The sequence below is a fragment of the Sinocyclocheilus anshuiensis genome, unplaced genomic scaffold, assembly GCF_001515605.1.
Source record: "Sinocyclocheilus anshuiensis isolate Anshui unplaced genomic scaffold, SAMN03320099.WGS_v1.1 scaffold454, whole genome shotgun sequence".
Lineage (NCBI taxonomy): Eukaryota > Metazoa > Chordata > Actinopteri > Cypriniformes > Cyprinidae > Sinocyclocheilus > Sinocyclocheilus anshuiensis.
Genome location: NW_015548217.1, coordinates 4,016,227 through 4,024,840, shown reverse-complemented (window position 1 = coordinate 4,024,840; position 8,614 = coordinate 4,016,227). Strand labels below are relative to the sequence as shown.

Here is an 8,614-nt window from a genome sequence, read left to right as displayed (position 1 = left end):
GTAAATAGTAAGAATGTATAGCAACAAGATGTAAACAATAACCATGGTAACATGATTTTAGTGATTATTGATTAAGCTTAAGCTAATAACTTGCGCCCCTTTCTTGAACCCAAACCCAAGAAATGGCATACCCAAAATAGATAGTCTACTTTATTTTCTAACATGATGTAGGCCTAGATACAACCGAATGACTGAAGCAGCCATTGTTATTTCCTGCGAAATCCGCCCCGACATCTCTAAAATATAAAATTGCTATTATAAGCTTAACGTAGTAAATAAGAGTAATCACAGACAAAAAAAGTTACATATTACAGCTTTAACTTGTATCAAACTTGTGTTAATTTAATCAGTTGGATATATTTGATCTCCTTAGGAGAAATGCATGGAAACAAATTACATTTGTTGAAATGAAGTGATTAGAGAGCTATAAAAATAACAGGAGTATATATAGCACAGATCGTTTTGCGTTTGGAGAATTTGATGAGAACTATTTGAAATCATTCTGAAATGCAGTTTAAGACTACTTATGTTTTTCAGTAAAAACAACAACAACAAAAACAATCTGAAAAGCTTCAAGACTCTAATTGTTCTTTATTTAATTTCATTGGTATGAGTGACATTTGAGATCTTAAAGAGATATCATTTGTGTTTTGTTTTTTTTCTTTCCTGTGGGTGGCCATGCGCTCTCTGCGCTCTAATAAGATTACTCCCACGCCACGGCAGGTGCATATTCATCAGTTTGAGCTCTCAAAATAGATGGCTGCCATTAAGGCGGAGGAGACCACAGAGGCTGGATCGCATTGCCACCCAACTTCGTGATATTTTCTCTATGCGTGGGAACCCTCGCTTTCTTCGGGAGTGAATTAAAGACAGAGGGCAGCAGAGCTCCTAAACCCGACTGCTCGGGATGCGTTCGGCACTGAGGAGTTTCTGATACTCTCCAGCCGTCTGAGGAGGATTTGCATGGCTTTACAACTCACGCGGTAAGACTTTCTGCGCTTCTTCAATCGCTGCGCAGTAGCGCGTCAAGGAAAGTTAGTGACACTTTGCGCGCAAAGCGACTCAATTTTTGGATTGTTATTCCGATGGTTGACAAGTCGTTGGATGAGGAGGTGAGTGACTAAGTAAGGGGTTTATTTCTCTTTGGGTCGGCTGCTCTGAATCACATTTGGGGCTCGGGTTGTGTAGTACCTATCTTCGGTACTTGGCGCGTAACGGCGCCTGGAAATGTTGTGAATTGCACACAGGACGCGTTGACGTGCTAGCAATTGCATTTGGAAGATTTATTGATGAAACCTGGCAAGTGGTTTTGATACAGTGACTGACACAGTTTTCCAGCCTGACGTGAGGGATGTGTCTACAGGACTCCGGATTACCGTATGCTCATCCTATTACGCTGCACATTCCCGCAATCTGTTGCCTCCGCGTTTAATTAATTTAACGAAAGTAAAATAGAAATCGATCAGATTCATTCAAACAATGATTACAGTCTAAAATGTAACAATAGTGCGCATGAAAAGTTTGACTTGCATTCAATCGTTGTATTTATTATAGTAACCATACACAGTACTATAGTTACTACAGATATTGCTACTACTGTAAAATCATACAGTTTACATGAGATCAATTTTTAAAAAATGCTGTCATTATAATCTCCTTTCTTTATGATAATGGTGGCTATTAAACAGTTTTACAGTTTTAACAATAACTAGTAAGAATGGCATTTTGGTTGATTTTGTTAATGATATACTGATGTTAACGACTATACATCTTAATGCCTAAAAAGTGAAAGGAGGAGGTATTTTCAAGCTGACTTGACCCTTGAAAATGACTTCTGTTGATGTGACCTACTGTAGTTTGCTTGATTTAGTCACATTAAATAAACTGACTTGAATAAAACCAGTCCATTTAGGTGTTACAATGTGAGGGACATTCTGAACATTTGAATTTAAGCATTCCTTCACCGAACCAAAGATATCTTCTCTTCTTTTGACTAGTTCTGATGTCAGACTTATCACCAATCAGCATTCTGAAAAGAAGAAAACATCTTTGTAGTTTTAATGGTCAAAACCCACAAATGAAATCGTATTAATATCTCAATTCTTACTCCTAAACAGCAATGAAATTAAATCGAGATGGCTTGCTTGTCTGAGAAATAGCTCATAGTTTTCTCACATACTGTATGTACTCAACAACGTCTCAAACTCCAAAGACTGATGTCAGTATGAACTCAAACATTTATCGGATTCTTCAAAGACCAATTGATCCGAGCTATGGCATCCACATTTGTTTTATTTTATTTCATTTCATTTACATCAAAATTTAATTCTCAAGTAATTTTAGAAGAAGAATCCAAAACAAACAAAGCCGAAACCTACTGTAACTGAGAGTCTCCTGAGCTATAAAAAAGCAACTTCTGAACAATGTAATTTTACTTAGGGGAACCTCCCCATCTTAGTGTTCTTCTAGAAATGTCAGTGTGATCCAACACTGGTGATGAATTACAAAGTTAGACCACATAGAAGGAGCTGGTGTGGATCTACAGGAACACTAAATGCCAAGTGAACACAATGAAAAGCTGTTGGTCTTCTGTAGTGATAACCTCATCTGGAGCACGTATGGCTTCTACCCCTCCTTTCCTCATTAATTATTGACCCCCACCACATGTTCCTCAACTCCCGTGTTATTTGTGATGGTGTCTGTCTCTGTGCTGCAGGTTAGGTCAACAGCTTGTGAGTCACCCAGTGGGTCTATTACCATGACGCCTTGTTTAACCCTTTTAAATATTTACAGAAATAGACATGTGCTGGTGGGGTTTATGCTAAATTAAATGAGCTTATCAAACCTTATACCCATTTCCTCTTCCGACAAAATCAGTTAAACAATGATCTCTCTCGCTCTCTTTTAATATACACCTTAGAAAATTATTATTATTATTTTTTTTTTTTTTCAGTTCACTCTTGCAGGTCACAAGCTTAAAATCCAAATAAAACGGGCCCAAAAGATACCCACATACTTGTTCATGTGCATTTCAAGGGATAGTTTGTCCAGAAATGAAAGTTATGTCATTAATTACTCTCCTTTATGTTGTTCCAAACCATTTTGTTCACCTTCAAAGCACAAATGAACTGAACACTTCAACACACATACATAGAGCTAATCAAATACAGTCAACAGAAGATTTTCAATATTTACAGAAATACACACATGCTTTTATGCTAAATTAAATGAACTTATCCAACCCTATCCTCATTTACTCCACTGATACAAAATATTGAAACACTTTCCTTACATCGTAGACGAATACAGAAGATAACTCCAGTTAATCCAAAAATGAAAATTGGCATCAATTAGTCACCCTAATATCTTTCCAAATCATTTTGTTCACACAAACGAACAATTCAACACACATACATAGTAGAGCTAATCAAATATGGTCAACAGGAGTTTTTAAATATTTACAAAGAAAACATGTGCTGGTGGGTTTTACACTAAATTAAATGAGATTTTCCAACTTCCACTGACAAAAATATTTAAACAATTTCCTTACAGTATTGTAGAATACAGAAAATAACTCTTGCAGGTCTCAAGCTTAAAATCCAAATAAAATGAGCCAAAAAAGTCTATGTACTTGTTCAAGTGCATTTCAAGAGAGAGTCCATGGCAATTTTGTCATTAATTACTTATGTTCAAAGGATAATTTATTCAAAAATGACAATTGTGTCACCAATTACTCACCTTCAGGTCATTCCAAAACCTTCTGTTCACCTTCGAAACATAAATGAACAACACACATACTTAATGCTCAGCAAATATGGCCAACAGAAGCTTTTAAATATTTACAGAAATAGACACGTGTGGATGGGTGTTACAGTAAATTAAAAGAGCCTATCGTTGGACCATTTCCTCTGCTGACAAAAATATTTAAACATAATTTCCGTACAATATAATAGAATACAGAATATAAAATTTCTGTATTTCTAGCATATATCCTATGAATTATATTCGAGCAATTCTTTGTGTGCGAATTCATATCGGCTAATTTGAAATTGCCAATGTGGCCAAAAGCCAAGCATCCGTCGCTTTTTAGCTATGTCCTACATGCTTGGGATTTCAGAGTACCCTCCCCACCCGCCGTGCTTTGCGTGGGTTGATTCATTGCTAGGCTGCTCATCATTGTTTCACTGTCTCTGGCTGTCTCATTAAAGACATTGGCTAATAGGATTTATCCTGCTCTGAGGCAACCATAGTAAATGCTCATTTAGCTGGAGCACCCTCATCAAATGGAGCCTCTGTAATCAGACACTCAGGGACGTTCGGCCCTCCAATTCATCTCGGCCACCTGGTCTAAACACTGACTGGAGTTGGCGGCATCGCAGAGGGCTTGTGGGATACAGTGAGCCTGTCATTAGAAAGAAATGTCGTTTGACACATCTGACCCGCTAAACCTGGAAGGGGATAGAGAGAGTTTTGACCCTCTGATGGAGGTCGCCCTCTCACAGAACCCATGGTGGCTTTGCATTTGCTCTTGGGCTGAATTCTGTCAAGGCTTAGTGGACTCCAGGTCTTTCTCAAGACTAAATACTTCTCAGCTTGTAGACATTTGGTAGGTTTTCTGTCGGATTAGAACTTAATATTTATAGCTTCTTTTAATTTCTCACTGATAAAAAAAATGATGGTGAAACAATTTTCACTCATAAATTGCTAGTATAGTTCACAAATAATTACACAGAAGTGGTGAGTAACACATGCCATTTGATAGATATAGTATTTTCTTATAAGCCGTACTCCAGTTACTATATCTTTGTTGTATTTACAACTTCAGAAAACAATTTTGGCAGTGTTCTCTTGCAGGTCACAAGCTTAAAATCCACATATAAATGAGCCAAAAGATGTCCACACTACTTGTTCACAGGCATTTCAAGGGATGGTTCACCTCAAAAAATGACAACTCAGTCATTATTTGCTCAATTTCAAGAGATAGTTCACCAAAAATGAAATTCTTTCATTTCTGTCACGACAGCTCTCTGGGAGTTTAGCACGGTAATGTACATGACAATGTTATTGTGTCGTGCTACGCTGCAGCAGCAGAGCAAGTATCGAGACTTGCTACTGCCAGTACATTCACAAAAATACTGCTGCTGCACATAACATATAAAATAACCCCCATATATAACACACAATAAATCACCCTATAGCAGATATATACAGGTGGAGCTGGGGAAGGTGGAGGGTTTCTGAAACGCTCTGTAACTGCTACAGCAAGCACTAGTCGAGTATTTGAATGTTGAGCAGCAAGCTCATTGGCTGCTGATACAAAAAGAAACCAATCAGCTATGGCATGCGAATAATGATGCCATTGTGTCATATTGAGGTAGAACCTATCGGACTGCCCCATTTAGAGTTTCATGACAGAACTTGGAATTTACTTTGTGAATCTTCAGAACTTCAGAATTTGGTTCATCTTCATAACACAAATAATCACATACATGCACGTACATAGAGCTCATTAAATATGGTCAACAGATTCTGTTGATCCACTGATGTGCTCTATATATGTACGCTGATCAATGGTTATATTTATGGTTGCATTTGCTATCCGCATACATGTAAGTGCAACTATTGTTTAAAGCGACTAGATTAGGAAACATACTAGAGCAGAGAATAAATGCAGAAAAGAGAAAGAAGAGGATTTATTTATTATTTTTGGTTTATGGTTGTGGAGTGGCCAAGTGTCAGGAAAACATACGTCTTTAACTGCTTCTCCAAAGTTGTGATGGTTTTAGGTGGAAGCTGGCAGTTCATTCCACCTGAAGGGAGCAGGGAGGGTGAAGGTTTTGGAAAGCGACTTTGTGCCTAATTGTAAAGGAACAGCGAGATGCCGCTCATTCATTGTATATGTAAATTAAAGCGTAAATGAAACCTGTTCATCATATAAAGTGATTGTGTCTCTTCAGAAGACTTGGATTAAAGGATGTCTTTTAGGATGCCTTTATAAACTTTGATTAGTGAAAGTTTTAGTGGAATGGACTTGCAATAGAGGGACAGAGGTCTCTCAGTTTTCATTATAAATAACTTTTTCAAAGATAAATGAAAGTCTTATGTGTTTGGAACAACACGATGGTAGGTATTCAATGAGAGAATTGTATTATTTTATTTTTTTGGTGAACTCTTGTCTTTCCAAACCTGTATGCAGTGTTTTTTTTTCATGGAACACGAAATGGAATTTTTATTTTAAGAATTTTCACGCTGCTCTTTTCCACATAATGGTATTTAAAAGTGACTATGGTGAAAAAAAAAAAAAAGATTATTGTACAACTTCAGAAGCCATACGATCATTATTCACTGAATATCTTCCACTGAAAATATTCTTGTTATGCATTTCAAAATTATATACGCACATGTGACTAATGGTGTTTAGTATCAGTGGTGGCATGTGAGTGAGCAAATGACAGAAATTTTAATTTTTTTTAAGTGAAGTGTTTCTGTAATTTACAGATAATGTGCTTGGATGCATCATTTAATCCTTCACATCCATTAATGTGCAGTTGTTTGTCCGGGTGACTTCACCATATAATAATAAGTCATAAACCTGCCATAATTTTGTTTACATGCTCTTGTGTTTTGAGCTGAAAAAGGTGTGAAAATTAAAGAGTCTGTCTTCCTTTTTCTGTGTACCACGGCATTTGACTATATATATAATGAATCAGCTGGATTGATTATCGTCTTCTGCAGGGACAGTGCGCAAACTCCCAAATTAGTTGAAGTTAATAATGTCTCTCTTAGATGATCAGTAACTGTGGATCAGTTATCATTAAATAAATAAACAATAAAAACATTATTTTGGAGAATAAGCTGCCATCAGTTTACCAAAGATGGATTTTCCCCTATATATTTTATGCGTGATATTTAGATGTATGCATTAGTGACCAGTTTAGTTTGCCTAATACTATTATGGAAAAGAAGAGGTCCGTTTTGAAGCCATTTTCATAATTTTCCCATTTCATCCTTGATTTTAGCGAGCTGAACTGAAACATCTCAGGAAATTACCCCATGAATACTTTCAGAAACAGAATGAAACAAGGAAAGAATCAATTCAGCTTATGTTTGAGTGACTCTCACACCACACACTGGTGCACATACCCTGCTTATTTTACACCATTAATCACGGAATAGGAAGAAAGTGAATTATTCAACCATAAACATAATTTTGTGCCAACCGTAGGTGATACGTCAGTTCATTTAGTTCTTTTTGCCCCATATTGTGATTGTTCATCTCAGAAGATCCACATGAGTAACTCATAAGATCTTGTGTTTTTGAATGAAAAGAAATTGTCACCAAATGTGGATTAAACCAGTTAATAATTTATACCCATCCATATGCTAAACAGTTTTACTTCAAAGTAGATGACAGCTCAAGAAGCGTAACTCATCACAAGGCAAATAGACATTAGTGAGAATAAGTCATGAGTAAGAGGAAAGACTTATTTCTGTTCATTTGGCATGGCGGATGACGTCCGTCTTTCTACGGCCTGATTACCTCACACCAGAGATAATGAAAGAAGATTGATTCAGCCACTCATCTAATGGACAGTAAACCACCTTTGGTGAGATCAGGCCTTAAAGGAACAGTCCATGCAAAGGGTAATCATATTAAAAGTCTGATAGTAGTTGTGGATGAACCATAGTTGAATGGAAAAGAGCTACTTGAACATTGTTCACAATATATCATCTGTTGTTGTGTGTAAAAAAAAAAAATGGAACACAGGATTGGAACGACATGAGGGAGATTAAATTTAGTTTTGGATAAACTGTCCATTTAAATGTGTATACATTTACTACAGCTAAGTAAAAACTATCAAGTCTAGTGTGGTCAACAGTGGATGAACAGTATGTTAATTTCCTCATGGCAGAATAAATCACTGCCTCCTGCAGTTCCATCACATTTCATTTCACCCCTGCCTCATTATGTCCTGACTGTTGTTTTCTAGCTGCCGTGTGGCTGAAAGTAATGGTGTACTGTTCCACAGTCAGTGAAACACAGAGGAGTGTATTGGATTAGCTATGTTGACAGGTTTAGTGTAGCCCATTACCTTACTGATCTCTGTCAGAATCCCAGCCTACTCAGTTCAGCGTTGAGGCTGACTGATTTTACCATTACCCACAATTCTCTAATAAAAGTGCTTTCACTCTTTGAGTGTTTTGCTTGTTGCCAGGAATTGTAAAAAAAAAAAAAAAAAAAAAAAAATCATATAATAGGAGATTGAGCTTTTGACAGTTGTGCTTTTGTTCCCCATGTTGTGATTCATTTGGGTTGCTGCAGCATTCTATCTTTGTACCTTGTGTCTTTTAACAACCATCTTGAGGCAAATTTTCACGAGATTTATTTTTCAGGAAGCTTTATATCTATCATCATTCTGTCATTCTGTGTCTTTTGTTCTAACGCTTTATATATCGCTCTATGTTGTTCTGTCTATCTTTTTATCTAACTATTGTTCTATCATTCTGTGTGTCTGTTTGTCTGTCTATCTATCAGTCCATCTATCGGTTTGTCGTTTTATCTGTCAATCTCATCCATCCGTCCGTCCATCCGTCCATCCATCTATCGATTGTT

General features: G+C 36.8%; 1 protein-coding gene across 1 annotated transcript in view; it reads left to right on the top strand.

Annotated features, from left to right (window-relative positions):
* The first annotated feature begins 832 nt into the window (after positions 1–832).
* Positions 833–8,614, top strand: part of LOC107654051 (protocadherin-15-like) — a 224,722-nt gene continuing 216,940 nt past the window's right edge. Inside the window, exon 1 of the mRNA XM_016440948.1 lies at positions 833–1,112. The gene's annotated coding sequence lies outside the window, so the exon portion shown is untranslated. The remainder of the gene's footprint in view (positions 1,113–8,614) is intronic.